We start from the raw sequence: 18221 nt of genomic DNA on the forward strand, positions 1-18221 counted from the left end.
GGAATAGATAGGAATGTTTGACCCAGAACAAGAAGGAAGTGTATTGGAATATACTTGGAATAGAAAGGAATGTTTTGACTCAACACACACAACATGTGCATCAGAAAATACTTGGAATAGAAAGGAATATTTTGACTCAGCACTCACAACATGTGCATTAGAATTTTAAAGAAATATTAAGGAATATTTTGACTCAGCACACACAACATGTGCATTAGAATATGCATGGAATAGAAAGGAATGATTTGACTCAGCACACACCACATGTGCATTAGAATATACTTGGAATAGAAAGGAATGTTTTGTCTCAGCACACAAAACAAGGTTATTCGAATCTACTTGGAATAGAAAGGAATGTTTTGACGCAGCACACACAAGATGTGCGTTAGAATATAAGTGGAATAGAAAGGAATGTTTTGACTCAGCACACACAAGATGTGCATTAGAATATACGTGGAATAGAAAGGAAAGTATTGACTCAGCACACACCACATATACATTAGAATATACTTGGAATAGAAAGAAATGTTTTGACCCAGAACAAGAAGGAAGTGTATTGGAATATACTTGGAATAGCAAGGAATGTTTTGACTCAGCACACACAACATGTGCATCAGAAAATACTTGGAATAGAAGGGAAAGTTTTTACTCAGCGCACACACAATATGTACTTTAGAATATACTTGGAATACAATGGAATGTTTTGACTCAGGACACACAAGATGTGTATTAGAATATACGTGGAATAGAAAGGAATGTTTTGACTCAGCACACACAACATGTGGATCGGAATATACTCAGAATAGAAAGGAAAGTATTGACTCAGCACACACCACATATGCATTAGAATATACTTGGAATAGAAAGGAATGTTTTGACCCAGAACAAGAAGGAAGTGTATTGGAATATACTTGGAATAGAAAGGAATGTTTTGACTCAGCAAACACAACATGTGAATCAGAAAATACTTGGAATAGAAAGGAATGTTTTGACTCAGCACACACAACATGTGCATTAGAATATACAAGGAATATTAAGGAATATTTTGACTCAGCACACACAACATGTGCATTAGAATATTCTGGAAATAGAAAGGAATGTTTTGACACAGCACACACAACATGTGCATTAGATAGAATATACGTGTAATAGAAAGGAATGTTTTGACTCAGCACACACAACATGTGCATTAGAATATACAAGGAATATTAAGAAATATTTTGACTCAGCACACACAACATGTGCATTAGAATATTCTGGAAATAGAAAGGAATGTTTTGACTCAGCACTCACAACATGTGCATTAGAATTTTAATGAAATATTAAGGAATATTTTGACTCAGCACACACAACATGTGCATTAGAATATGCATGGAATAGAAAGGAATGTTTTGACTCAGCACACACCACATGTGCATTAGAATATACTTGGAATACAATGGAATGTTTTGACACAGCACACACAAGATGTGCATCAGAATATACTTGGAATAGAAAGGAATGTTTTGTCTCAGCACACAAAACAAGGTTATTCGAATCTACTTGGAATAGAAAGGAATGTTTTGACTCAGCACAGACAACATGTGCATTAGAATATACTTGGAATAGAAAGGAATGTTTTGACTCAGCACACACCACATGTGCTTTAGAATATTCTTGGTTTATCAATAAATATTTTGACGCAGCACTCACAAGATGTGCATTGGAAAATACTTGGAATAGAAAGGAATGTTTTGACTCAGCACACACCACATATGCATTAGAATATACTTGGAATAGAAAGGAATGTTTTCACCCAGAACAAGAAGGAAGTGTATTGGAAAATACTTGGAATAGAAAGGAATGTATTGACTCAGCACACACAACATATGTATCAGAAAATACTTGGATTTGAAAGGAATGTTTTGACTCAGCACACACAACATGTGCATTAGAATATACAAGGAATATTAAGGAATATTTTGACTCAGCACACACAAAATGTGGATTAGAATATGCATGGAAGAGAAAGGAATGTTTTGAGTCAGCACACACCACATGTGCATTAGAATATTCTGGGAATAGAAAGGTATGTTTTGACACAGCACACACAACATGTGCATTAGATAGAATATACTTGGAATAGAAAGGAATGTTTTGACTCAGCAAACACAACATGTGCATCGGAATATACTCAGAATAGAAAATAAAGTATTGACTCAACACACACCACATATGCATTAGAATATATTTGGAATAGAAATGAATGTTTTGACCCAGAACAAGAAGGAAGTGTATTTGAATATACTTGGAATAGAAAGGAATTATTTGACTCAACGAAAACAACATGTGAATTAGAATATACAAGGAATATTAAGGAATATTTCGACATAGCACACACCACATGTGCATTAGAATATACTTGGAATAGAAAGGAATGTTTTGACCCAGAACAAGAAGGAAATGTATTGGAATATACTTGGAATAGAAAGGAATGTTGTGACTTTGCATACACAATATGTGCTTTAGAATATACTTGGAATACAATGGAATGTTTTGACTCAGGACACACAAGATGTGCATTAGAATATACGTGCAATAGAAAGGAATGTTTTGACTCAGCACACACAACATGTGGATCGGAATATACTCAGAATAGAAAGGAAAGTATTGACTCAGCACACACCACATATGCATTAGAATATACTTGGAATAGAAAGGAATGTTTTGACCTAGAACAAGAAGGGTGTATTGGAATATACTTGGAATAGAAAGGAATGTTTAGACTCAGCACACACAACATGTGCATCAGAAAATACTTCGAATAGAAAGGTATGTTTTTACTCAGCGCACACACAATATGTGCTTTAGAATATACTTGGAATATGATGGAATGTTTTGACTCAGCACAAACAACATATGAATTAGAATATACAAGGAATATTAAGGAATATTTTGACTTAGCACACACCACCTGTGCATTAGAATATTCTGGGAATAGATAGGAATGTTTTGACACAGCACACACAACATGTGCATTAGATAGAATATACGTGGAATAGAAAGGAATGTTTTGACTCTGAACACACAACATGTGCATCAGAATATACTCAGAATAGAAAGGAAAGTATTGACTCACCACACACCACATATCCATTAGAATATAGTTGGAATAGAAAGGAATGTTTTGACCCAGAACAAGAAGGAAGTGTATTAGAATATACTTGAAATAGAAAGGAATGTTTTGACTCAGCACAAACAACATATGAATTAGAATATACAAGGAATATTAAGGAATAATTTGACTTAGCACACACCACATGTGCATTAGAATATACTTGGAATAGAAAGGAATGTTTTGACCCAGTACAAGAAGGAAGTGTATTGGAATTTACTTGGAATAGAAAGGAATGTTTTGTCTCAGCACACACAATATGTGCTTTAGAATATACTAGGAATACAATGGAATGTTTTGACTCAGGACACACAAGATGTGCATTAGAATATACGTGGAATAGAAAGGAATTTTTTGACTCAGCACACACAACATGTGGATCGGAATATATTTAAAATAGAAAGGAAAGTATTGATTCAGCACACACCACATATGCATTAGAATATACTTGGAATAGAAAGGAATGTTTTGACCCAGAACAAGAAGGAAGTGTATTGGAATATACTTGGAATAGAAAGGAATGTTTTGACTCAGCACACACAACATGTGCATCAGAAAATACTTGGAATAGAAAGGAATATTTTGACTCAGCACTCACAACATGTGCATTAGAATTTTAATGAAATATTAAGGAATATTTTGACTCAGCACACACAACATGTGCATTAGAATATGCATGAAATAGAAAGGAATGTTTTGACTCAGCACGCACCACATGTGCATTAGAATATACTTGGAATACAATGGAATGTTTTGACACAGCACACACAAGATGTGCATCAGAATATATTTGGAATAGAAAGGAATGTTTTGTCTCAGCACACAAAACAAGGTTATTCGAATCTACTTGGAATAGAAAGGAATGTTTTGACTCAGCACAGACAACATGTGCATTAGAATATACTTGGAATAGAAAGGAATGTTTTGACTCAGCACACACCACATGTGCTTTAGAATATTCTTGGTATATCAATAAATATTTTGACGCAGCACACACAAGATGTGTATTGGAAAATACTTGGAATAGAAAGGAATGTTTTTACTCAGCACACACCACATATGCATTAGAATATACTTGGAATAGAAAGGAATGTTTTGACCCAGAACAAGAAGGAAGTGTATTGGAAAATACTTGGAATAGAAAGGAATGTTTTGACTCAGCACACACAACATGTGCATCTGAAAATACTTGGATTAGAAAGGAATGTTTTGATTCAGCACACACAACATGTGCATTAGAATATACAAGGAATGTTAAGGAATATTTTGACTTAGCACACACCACATGTGCATTAGAATATACTTGGAATAGAAAGGAATGTTTTGACTCAGCACACACAACATGTGCATCAGAATATACTCAGAATAGAAAGGAAAGTATTGACTCAGCACACACCACATATGCATTAAAATATAGTTGGAATAGAAAGGAATGTTTTGACCCAGAACAAGAAGGAAGTGTATTAGAATATACTTGAAATAGAAAGGAATGTTTTGACTCAGCACAAACAACATATGAATTAGAATATACAAGGAATATTAAGGAATATTTTGACTTAGCACAAACCACATGTGCATTAGAATACACTTGGAATAGAAAGGAATGTTTTGACCCAGTACAAGAAGGAAGTGTATTGGAATTTACTTGGAATAGAAAGGAATGTTTTGTCTCAGCACACACAATATGTGCTTTAGAATATACTAGGAATACAATGGAATGTTTTGACTCAGGACACACAAGATGTGCATTAGAATATACGTGGAATAGAAAGGAATTTTTTGACTCAGCACACAAAACATGTGGATCGGAATATACTCAGAATAGAAAGGAAAGTATTGATTCAGCACACACCACATATGCATTAGAATATACTTGGATTAGAAAGGAATGTTTTGACTCAGCACACACAACATGTGCATTAGAATATACAAGGAATATTAAGGATAATTTTGACTCAGCACACACAAAACGTGGATTAGATTATGCATGGAATAGAAAGGAATGTTTTGACTCAGCACACACAACATGTGCATCGGAATATACTCAGAATAGAAATGAAAGTATTGTCTCAACACACACCACATATGCATTAGAATATATTTGGAATAGAAATGAATGTTTTGACCAAGAACAAGAAGGAAGTGTATTTGAATATACTTGGAATAGAAAGGAATGTTTTGACTCAACACAAACAACATGTGAATTAGAATATACAAGGAATATTAAGGAATATTTTGACTTAGCACACACCACATGTGCATTAGAATATACTTGGAATAGAAAGGAATGTTTTGACCCAGAACAAGAAGGAAGTGTATTGGAATATACTTGGAATAGAAAGGAATGTTTTGACTCAGCACACACAATATGTGCTTTAGAATATACTAGGAATACAATGGAATGTTTTGACTCAGGACACACAAGATGTGCATTAGAATATACATGGAATAGAAAGGAATTTTTTGACTCAGCACACACAACATGTGGATCGGAATATACTCAGAATAGAAAGGAAAGTATTGACTCAGCACACACCACATATGCATTACAATATACTTGCAATAGATAGGAATGTTTGACCCAGAACAAGAAGGAAGTGTATTGGAATATACTTGGAATAGAAAGGAATGTTTTGACTCACCACACACAACATGTGCATCAGAAAATACTTGGAATAGAAAGGAATATTTTGACTCAGCACTCACAACATGTGCATTAGAATTTTAAAGAAATATTAAGGAATATTTTGACTCAGCACACACAACATGTGCATTAGAATATGCATGGAATAGAAAGGAATGTTTTGACTCAGCACACACCACATGTGCATTAGAATATACTTGGAATAGAAAGGAATGTTTTGTCTCAGCACACAAAACAAGGTTATTCGAATCTACTTGGAATAGAAAGCAATGTTTTGACGCAGCACACACAAGATGTGCGTTAGAATATAAGTGGAATAGAAAGGAATGTTTTGACTCAGCACACACAAGATGTGCATTAGAATATACGTGGAATAGAAAGGAAAGTATTGACTCAGCACACACCACATATGCATTAGAATATACTTGGAATAGAAAGAAATGTTTTGACCCAGAACAAGAAGGAAGTGTATTGGAATATACTTGGAATAGAAAGGAATGTTTTGACTCAGCACACACAACATGTGCATCAGAAAATACTTGGAATAGAAGGGAAAGTTTTTACTCAGCGCACACACAATATGTACTTTAGAATATACTTGGAATACAATGGAATGTTTTGACTCAGGACACACAAGATGTGTATTAGAATATACGTGGAATAGAAAGGAATGTTTTGACTCAGCACACACAACATGTGGATCGGAATATACTCAGAATAGAAAGGAAAGTATTGACTCAGCACACACCACTTATGCATTAGAATATACTTGGAATAGAAAGGAATGTTTTGACCCAGAACAAGAAGGAAGTGTATTGGAATATACTTGGAATAGAAAGGAATGTTTTGACTCAGCAAACACAACATGTGAATCAGAAAATACTTGGAATAGAAAGGAATGTTTTGACTCAGCACACACAACATGTGCATTAGAATATACAAGGAATATTAAGGAATATTTTGACTCAGCACACACAACATGTGCATTAGAATATTCTGGAAATAGAAAGGAATGTTTTGACACAGCACACACAACATGTGCATTAGATAGAATATACGTGGAATAGAAAGGAATGTTTTGACTCAGCACACACAACATGTGCATTAGAATATACAAGGAATATTAAGAAATATTTTGACTCAGCACACACAACATGTGCATTAGAATATTCTGGAAATAGAAAGGAATGTTTTGACTCAGCACTCACAACATGTGCATTAGAATATGCATGGAATAGAAAGGAATGTTTTGACTCAGCACACACCACATGTGCATTAGAATATACTTGGAATACAATGGAATGTTTTGACACAGCACACACAAGATGTGCATCAGAATATACTTGGAATAGAAAGGAATGTTTTGTCTCAGCACACAAAACAAGGTTATTCGAATCTACTTGGAATAGAAAGGAATGTTTTGACTCAGCACAGACAACATGTGCATTAGAATATACTTGGAATAGAAAGGAATGTTTTGACTCAGCACACACCACATGTGCTTTAGAATATTCTTGGTTTATCAATAAATATTTTGACGCAGCACTCACAAGATGTGCATTGGAAAATACTTGGAATAGAAAGGAATGTTTTGACTCAGCACACACCACATATTCATTAGAATATACTTGGAATAGAAAGGAATGTTTTCACCCAGAACAAGAAGGAAGTGTATTGGAAAATACTTGGAATAGAAAGGAATGTATTGACTCAGCACACACAACATATGTATCAGAAAATACTTGGATTTGAAAGGAATGTTTTGACTCAGCACACACAACATGTGCATTAGAATATACAAGGAATATTAAGGAATATTTTGACTCAGCACACACAAAATGTGGATTAGAATATGCATGGAATAGAAAGGAATGTTTTGACTCAGCACACACCACATGTGCATTAGAATATTCTGGGAAGAGAAAGGTATGTTCTGACTCAGCACACACATGTGCATTAGATAGAATATACTTGGAATAGAAAGGAATGTTTTGACTCAGCAAACACAACATGTGCATCGGAATATACTCAGAATAGAAAGGAAAGTATTGACTCAACACACACCACATATGCATTAGAATATATTTGAAATAGAAATGAATGTTTTGACCCAGAACAAGAAGGAAGTGTATTTGAATATACTTGAAATAGAAAGGAATGTTTTGACTCAGCACAAACAACATATGAATTAGAATATACAAGGAATATTAAGGAATATTTTGACTTAGCACAAACCACATGTGCATTAGAATACACTTGAAATAGAAAGGAATGTTTTGACCCAGTACAAGAAAGAAGTGTATTGGAATTTACTTGGAATAGAAAGGAATGTTTTGTCTCAGCACACACAATATGTGCTTTAGAATATACTAGGAATACAATGGAATGTTTTGACTCAGGACACACAAGATGTGCATTAGAATATACGTGCAATAGAAAGGAATTTTTTGACTCAGCACACAAAACATGTGGATCGGAATATACTCAGAATAGAAAGGAAAGTATTGATTCAGCACACACCACATATGCATTAGAATATACTTGGAATAGAAAGGAATGTTTTGACCCAGAACAAGAAGGAAGTGTATTGGAAAATACTTGGAATAGAAAGGAATGTTTTGACTCAGCACACACAACATGTGCATCAGAAAATACTTGGATTAGAAAGGAATGTTTTGACTCAGCACACACAACATGTGCATTAGAATATACAAGGAATATTAAGGATAATTTTGACTCAGCACACACAAAACGTGGATTAGATTATGCATGGAATAGAAAGGAATGTTTTGACTCAGCACACACCACATGTGCATTAGAATATTCTGGGAATAGAAAGGTATGTTTTGACTCAGCACACACAACATGTGCATCGGAATATACTCAGAATAGAAAGGAAAGTATTGTCTCAACACACACCACATATGCATTAGAATATATTTGGAATAGAAATGAATGTTTTGACCAAGAACAAGAAGGAAGTGTATTTGAATATACTTGGAATAGAAAGGAATGTTTTGACTCAACACAAACAACATGTGAATTAGAATATACAAGGAATATTAAGGAATATTTTGACTTAGCACACACCACATGTGCATTAGAATATACTTGGAATAGAAAGGAATGTTTTGACCCAGAACAAGAAGGAAGTGTATTGGAATATACTTGGAATAGAAAGGAATGTTTTGACTCAGCACACACAATATGTGCTTTAGAATATACTAGGAATACAATGGAATGTTTTGACTCAGGACACACAAGATGTGCATTAGAATATACGTGGAATAGAAAGGAATTTTTTGACTCAGCACACACAACATGTGGATCGGAATATACTCAGAATAGAAAGGAAAGTATTGACTCAGCACACACCACATATGCATTACAATATACTTGGAATAGATAGGAATGTTTGACCCAGAACAAGAAGGAAGTGTATTGGAATATACTTGGAATAGAAAGGAATGTTTTGACTCAACACACACAACATGTGCATCAGAAAATACTTGGAATAGAAAGGAATATTTTGACTCAGCACTCACAACATGTGCATTAGAATTTTAAAGAAATATTAAGGAATATTTTGACTCAGCACACACAACATGTGCATTAGAATATGCATGGAATAGAAAGGAATGATTTGACTCAGCACACACCACATGTGCATTAGAATATACTTGGAATAGAAAGGAATGTTTTGTCTCAGCACACAAAACAAGGTTATTCGAATCTACTTGGAATAGAAAGGAATGTTTTGACGCAGCACACACAAGATGTGCGTTAGAATATAAGTGGAATGGAAAGGAATGTTTTGACTCAGCACACACAAGATGTGCATTAGAATATACGTGGAATAGAAAGGAAAGTATTGACTCAGCACACACCACATATACATTAGAATATACTTGGAATAGAAAGAAATGTTTTGACCCAGAACAAGAAGGAAGTGTATTGGAATATACTTGGAATAGCAAGGAATGTTTTGACTCAGCACACACAACATGTGCATCAGAAAATACTTGGAATAGAAGGGAAAGTTTTTACTCAGCGCACACACAATATGTACTTTAGAATATACTTGGAATACAATGGAATGTTTTGACTCAGGACACACAAGATGTGTATTAGAATATACGTGGAATAGAAAGGAATGTTTTGACTCAGCACACACAACATGTGGATCGGAATATACTCAGAATAGAAAGGAAAGTATTGACTCAGCACACACCACATATGCATTAGAATATACTTGGAATAGAAAGGAATGTTTTGACCCAGAACAAGAAGGAAGTGTATTGGAATATACTTGGAATAGAAAGGAATGTTTTGACTCAGCAAACACAACATGTGAATCAGAAAATACTTGGAATAGAAAGGAATGTTTTGACTCAGCACACACAACATGTGCATTAGAATATACAAGGAATATTAAGGAATATTTTGACTCAGCACACACAACATGTGCATTAGAATATTCTGGAAATAGAAAGGAATGTTTTGACACAGCACACACAACATGTGCATTAGATAGAATATACGTGAAATAGAAAGGAATGTTTTGACTCAGCACACACAACATGTGCATTAGAATATACAAGGAATATTAAGAAATATTTTGACTCAGCACACACAACATGTGCATTAGAATATTCTGGAAATAGAAAGGAATGTTTTGACTCAGCACTCACAACATGTGCATTAGAATTTTAATGAAATATTAAGGAATATTTTGACTCAGCACACACAACATGTGCATTAGAATATGCATGGAATAGAAAGGAATGTTTTGACTCAGCACACACCACATGTGCATTAGAATATACTTGGAATACAATGGAATGTTTTGACACAGCACACACAAGATGTGCATCAGAATATACTTGGAATAGAAAGGAATGTTTTGTCTCAGCACACAAAACAAGGTTATTCGAATCTACTTGGAATAGAAAGGAATGTTTTGACTCAGCACAGACAACATGTGCATTAGAATATACTTGGAATAGAAAGGAATGTTTTGACTCAGCACACACCACATGTGCTTTAGAATATTCTTGGTTTATCAATAAATATTTTGACGCAGCACTCACAAGATGTGCATTGGAAAATACTTGGAATAGAAAGGAATGTTTTGACTCAGCACACACCACATATGCATTAGAATATACTTGGAATAGAAAGGAATGTTTTCACCCAGAACAAGAAGGAAGTGTATTGGAAAATACTTGGAATAGAAAGGAATGTATTGACTCAGCACACACAACATATGTATCAGAAAATACTTGGATTTGAAAGGAATGTTTTGACTCAGCACACACAACATGTGCATTAGAATATACAAGGAATATTAAGGAATATTTTGACTCAGCACACACAAAATGTGGATTAGAATATGCATGGAAGAGAAAGGAATGTTTTGAGTCAGCACACACCACATGTGCGTTAGAATATTCTGGGAATAGAAAGGTATGTTTTGACACAGCACACACAACATGTGCATTAGATAGAATATACTTGGAATAGAAAGGAATGTTTTGACTCAGCAAACACAACATGTGCATCGGAATATACTCAGAATAGAAAATAAAGTATTGACTCAACACACACCACATATGCATTAGAATATATTTGGAATAGAAATGAATGTTTTGACCCAGAACAAGAAGGAAGTGTATTTGAATATACTTGGAATAGAAAGGAATTATTTGACTCAACGAAAACAACATGTGAATTAGAATATACAAGGAATATTAAGGAATATTTCGACATAGCACACACCACATGTGCATTAGAATATACTTGGAATAGAAAGGAATGTTTTGACCCAGAACAAGAAGGAAATGTATTGGAATATACTTGGAATAGAAAGGAATGTTGTGACTTTGCATACACAATATGTGCTTTAGAATATACTTGGAATACAATGGAATGTTTTGACTCAGGACACACAAGATGTGCATTAGAATATACGTGCAATAGAAAGGAATGTTTTGACTCAGCACACACAACATGTGGATCGGAATATACTCAGAATAGAAAGGAAAGTATTGACTCAGCACACACCACATATGCATTAGAATATACTTGGAATAGAAAGGAATGTTTTGACCTAGAACAAGAAGGGTGTATTGGAATATACTTGGAATAGAAAGGAATGTTTAGACTCAGCACACACAACATGTGCATCAGAAAATACTTCGAATAGAAAGGTATGTTTTTACTCAGCGCACACACAATATGTGCTTTAGAATATACTTGGAATATGATGGAATGTTTTGACTCAGCACAAACAACATATGAATTAGAATATACAAGGAATATTAAGGAATATTTTGACTTAGCACACACCACCTGTGCATTAGAATATTCTGGGAATAGATAGGAATGTTTTGACACAGCACACACAACATGTGCATTAGATAGAATATACGTGGAATAGAAAGGAATGTTTTGACTCTGAACACACAACATGTGCATCAGAATATACTCAGAATAGAAAGGAAAGTATTGACTCACCACACACCACATATCCATTAGAATATAGTTGGAATAGAAAGGAATGTTTTGACCCAGAACAAGAAGGAAGTGTATTAGAATATACTTGAAATAGAAAGGAATGTTTTGACTCAGCACAAACAACATATGAATTAGAATATACAAGGAATATTAAGGAATAATTTGACTTAGCACACACCACATGTGCATTAGAATATACTTGGAATAGAAAGGAATGTTTTGACCCAGTACAAGAAGGAAGTGTATTGGAATTTACTTGGAATAGAAAGGAATGTTTTGTCTCAGCACACACAATATGTGCTTTAGAATATACTAGGAATACAATGGAATGTTTTGACTCAGGACACACAAGATGTGCATTAGAATATACGTGGAATAGAAAGGAATTTTTTGACTCAGCACACACAACATGTGGATCGGAATATATTTAAAATAGAAAGGAAAGTATTGATTCAGCACACACCACATATGCATTAGAATATACTTGGAATAGAAAGGAATGTTTTGACCCAGAACAAGAAGGAAGTGTATTGGAATATACTTGGAATAGAAAGGAATGTTTTGACTCAGCACACACAACATGTGCATCAGAAAATACTTGGAATAGAAAGGAATATTTTGACTCAGCACTCACAACATGTGAATTAGAATTTTAATGAAATATTAAGGAATATTTTGACTCAGCACACACAACATGTGCATTAGAATATGCATGAAATAGAAAGGAATGTTTTGACTCAGCACGCACCACATGTGCATTAGAATATACTTGGAATACAATGGAATGTTTTGACACAGCACACACAAGATGTGCATCAGAATATATTTGGAATAGAAAGGAATGTTTTGTCTCAGCACACAAAACAAGGTTATTCGAATCTACTTGGAATAGAAAGGAATGTTTTGACTCAGCACAGACAACATGTGCATTAGAATATACTTGGAATAGAAAGGAATGTTTTGACTCAGCACACACCACATGTGCTTTAGAATATTCTTGGTATATCAATAAATATTTTGACGCAGCACACACAAGATGTGTATTGGAAAATACTTGGAATAGAAAGGAATGTTTTTACTCAGCACACACCACATATGCATTAGAATATACTTGGAATAGAAAGGAATGTTTTGACCCAGAACAAGAAGGAAGTGTATTGGAAAATACTTGGAATAGAAAGGAATGTTTTGACTCAGCACACACAACATGTGCATCTGAAAATACTTGGATTAGAAAGGAATGTTTTGATTCAGCACACACAACATGTGCATTAGAATATACAAGGAATGTTAAGGAATATTTTGACTTAGCACACACCACATGTGCATTAGAATATACTTGGAATAGAAAGGAATGTTTTGACTCAGCACACACAACATGTGCATCAGAATATACTCAGAATAGAAAGGAAAGTATTGACTCAGCACACACCACATATGCATTAAAATATAGTTGGAATAGAAAGGAATGTTTTGACCCAGAACAAGAAGGAAGTGTATTAGAATATACTTGAAATAGAAAGGAATGTTTTGACTCAGCACAAACAACATATGAATTAGAATATACAAGGAATATTAAGGAATATTTTGACTTAGCACAAACCACATGTGCATTAGAATACACTTGGAATAGAAAGGAATGTTTTGACCCAGTACAAGAAGGAAGTGTATTGGAATTTACTTGGAATAGAAAGGAATGTTTTGTCTCAGCACACACAATATGTGCTTTAGAATATACTAGGAATACAATGGAATGTTTTGACTCAGGACACACAAGATGTGCATTAGAATATACGTGGAATAGAAAGGAATTTTTTGACTCAGCACACAAAACATGTGGATCGGAATATACTCAGAATAGAAAGGAAAGTATTGATTCAGCACACACCACATATGCATTAGAATATACTTGGATTAGAAAGGAATGTTTTGACTCAGCACACACAACATGTGCATTAGAATATACAAGGAATATTAAGGATAATTTTGACTCAGCACACACAAAACGTGGATTAGATTATGCATGGAATAGAAAGGAATGTTTTGACTCAGCACACACAACATGTGCATCGGAATATACTCAGAATAGAAATGAAAGTATTGTCTCAACACACACCACATATGCATTAGAATATATTTGGAATAGAAATGAATGTTTTGACCAAGAACAAGAAGGAAGTGTATTTGAATATACTTGGAATAGAAAGGAATGTTTTGACTCAACACAAACAACATGTGAATTAGAATATACAAGGAATATTAAGGAATATTTTGACTTAGCACACACCACATGTGCATTAGAATATACTTGGAATAGAAAGGAATGTTTTGACCCAGAACAAGAAGGAAGTGTATTGGAATATACTTGGAATAGAAAGGAATGTTTTGACTCAGCACACACAATATGTGCTTTAGAATATACTAGGAATACAATGGAATGTTTTGACTCAGGACACACAAGATGTGCATTAGAATATACATGGAATAGAAAGGAATTTTTTGACTCAGCACACACAACATGTGGATCGGAATATACTCAGAATAGAAAGGAAAGTATTGACTCAGCACACACCACATATGCATTACAATATACTTGCAATAGATAGGAATGTTTGACCCAGAACAAGAAGGAAGTGTATTGGAATATACTTGGAATAGAAAGGAATGTTTTGACTCACCACACACAACATGTGCATCAGAAAATACTTGGAATAGAAAGGAATATTTTGACTCAGCACTCACAACATGTGCATTAGAATTTTAAAGAAATATTAAGGAATATTTTGACTCAGCACACACAACATGTGCATTAGAATATGCATGGAATAGAAAGGAATGTTTTGACTCAGCACACACCACATGTGCATTAGAATATACTTGGAATAGAAAGGAATGTTTTGTCTCAGCACACAAAACAAGGTTATTCGAATCTACTTGGAATAGAAAGCAATGTTTTGACGCAGCACACACAAGATGTGCGTTAGAATATAAGTGGAATAGAAAGGAATGTTTTGACTCAGCACACACAAGATGTGCATTAGAATATACGTGGAATAGAAAGGAAAGTATTGACTCAGCACACACCACATATGCATTAGAATATACTTGGAATAGAAAGAAATGTTTTGACCCAGAACAAGAAGGAAGTGTATTGGAATATACTTGGAATAGAAAGGAATGTTTTGACTCAGCACACACAACATGTGCATCAGAAAATACTTGGAATAGAAGGGAAAGTTTTTACTCAGCGCACACACAATATGTACTTTAGAATATACTTGGAATACAATGGAATGTTTTGACTCAGGACACACAAGATGTGTATTAGAATATACGTGGAATAGAAAGGAATGTTTTGACTCAGCACACACAACATGTGGATCGGAATATACTCAGAATAGAAAGGAAAGTATTGACTCAGCACACACCACTTATGCATTAGAATATACTTGGAATAGAAAGGAATGTTTTGACCCAGAACAAGAAGGAAGTGTATTGGAATATACTTGGAATAGAAAGGAATGTTTTGACTCAGCAAACACAACATGTGAATCAGAAAATACTTGGAATAGAAAGGAATGTTTTGACTCAGCACACACAACATGTGCATTAGAATATACAAGGAATATTAAGGAATATTTTGACTCAGCACACACAACATGTGCATTAGAATATTCTGGAAATAGAAAGGAATGTTTTGACACAGCACACACAACATGTGCATTAGATAGAATATACGTGGAATAGAAAGGAATGTTTTGACTCAGCACACACAACATGTGCATTAGAATATACAAGGAATATTAAGAAATATTTTGACTCAGCACACACAACATGTGCATTAGAATATTCTGGAAATAGAAAGGAATGTTTTGACTCAGCACTCACAACATGTGCATTAGAATATGCTTGGAATAGAAAGGAATGTTTTGACTCAGCACACACCACATGTGCATTAGAATATACTTGGAATACAATGGAATGTTTTGACACAGCACACACAAGATGTGCATCAGAATATACTTGGAATAGAAAGGAATGTTTTGTCTCAGCACACAAAACAAGGTTATTCGAATCTACTTGGAATAGAAAGGAATGTTTTGACTCAGCACAGACAACATGTGCATTAGAATATACTTGGAATAGAAAGGAATGTTTTGACTCAGCACACACCACATGTGCTTTAGAATATTCTTGGTTTATCAATAAATATTTTGACGCAGCACTCACAAGATGTGCATTGGAAAATACTTGGAATAGAAAGGAATGTTTTGACTCAGCACACACCACATATTCATTAGAATATACTTGGAATAGAAAGGAATGTTTTCACCCAGAACAAGAAGGAAGTGTATTGGAAAATACTTGGAATAGAAAGGAATGTATTGACTCAGCACACACAACATATGTATCAGAAAATACTTGGATTTGAAAGGAATGTTTTGACTCAGCACACACAACATGTGCATTAGAATATACAAGGAATATTAAGGAATATTTTGACTCAGCACACACAAAATGTGGATTAGAATATGCATGGAAGAGAAAGGAATGTTTTGAGTCAGCACACACCACATGTGCATAAGAATATTCTGGGAATAGAAAGGTATGTTTTGACACAGCACACACAACATGTGCATTAGATAGAATATACTTGGAATAGAAAGGAATGTTTTGACTCAGCAAACACAACATGTGCATCGGAATATACTCAGAATAGAAAGGAAAGTATTGACTCAACACACACCACATATGCATTAGAATATATTTGGAATAGAAATGAATGTTTTGACCCAGAACAAGAAGGAAGTGTATTTGAATATACTTGGAATAGAAAGGAATTATTTGACTCAACGAAAACAACATGTGAATTAGAATATACAAGGAATATTAAGGAATATTTCGACATAGCACACACCACATGTGCATTAGAATATACTTGGAATAGAAAGGAATGTTTTGACCCAGAACAAGAAGGAAATGTATTGGAATATACTTGGAATAGAAAGGAATGTTGTGACTCTGCATACACAATATGTGCTTTAGAATATACTTGGAATACAATGGAATGTTTTGACTCAGGACACACAAGATGTGCATTAGAATATACGTGCAATAGAAAGGAATGTTTTGACTCAGCACACACAACATGTGGATCGGAATATACTCAGAATAGAAAGGAAAGTATTGACTCAGCACACACCACATATGCATTAGAATATACTTGGAATAGAAAGGAATGTTTTGACCTAGAACAAGAAGGGTGTATTGGAATATACTTGGAATAGAAAGGAATGTTTAGACTCAGCACACACAACATGTGCATCAGAAAATACAAGGAATATGATGGAATGTTTTGACTCAGCACAAACAACATGTGAATTAGAATATACAAGGAATATTAAGGAATATTTTGACTTAGCACACACCACCTGTGCATTAGAATATTCTGGGAATAGATAGGAATGTTTTGACACAGCACACACAACATGTGCATTAGATAGAATATACGTGGAATAGAAAGGAATGTTTTGACTCTGAACACACAACATGTGCATCAGAATATACTCAGAATAGAAAGGAAAGTATTGACTCACCACACACCACATATCCATTAGAATATAGTTGGAATAGAAAGGAATGTTTTGACCCAGAACAAGAAGGAAGTGTATTAGAATATACTTGAAATAGAAAGGAATGTTTTGACTCAGCACAAACAACATATGAATTAGAATATACAAGGAATATTAAGGAATAATTTGACTTAGCACACACCACATGTGCATTAGAATATACTTGGAATAGAAAGGAATGTTTTGACCCAGTACAAGAAGGAAGTGTATTGGAATTTACTTGGAATAGAAAGGAATGTTTTGTCTCAGCACACACAATATGTGCTTTAGAATA

The sequence above is a fragment of the Narcine bancroftii genome, chromosome 2 (genome assembly GCF_036971445.1).
Source record: "Narcine bancroftii isolate sNarBan1 chromosome 2, sNarBan1.hap1, whole genome shotgun sequence".
Lineage (NCBI taxonomy): Eukaryota > Metazoa > Chordata > Chondrichthyes > Torpediniformes > Narcinidae > Narcine > Narcine bancroftii.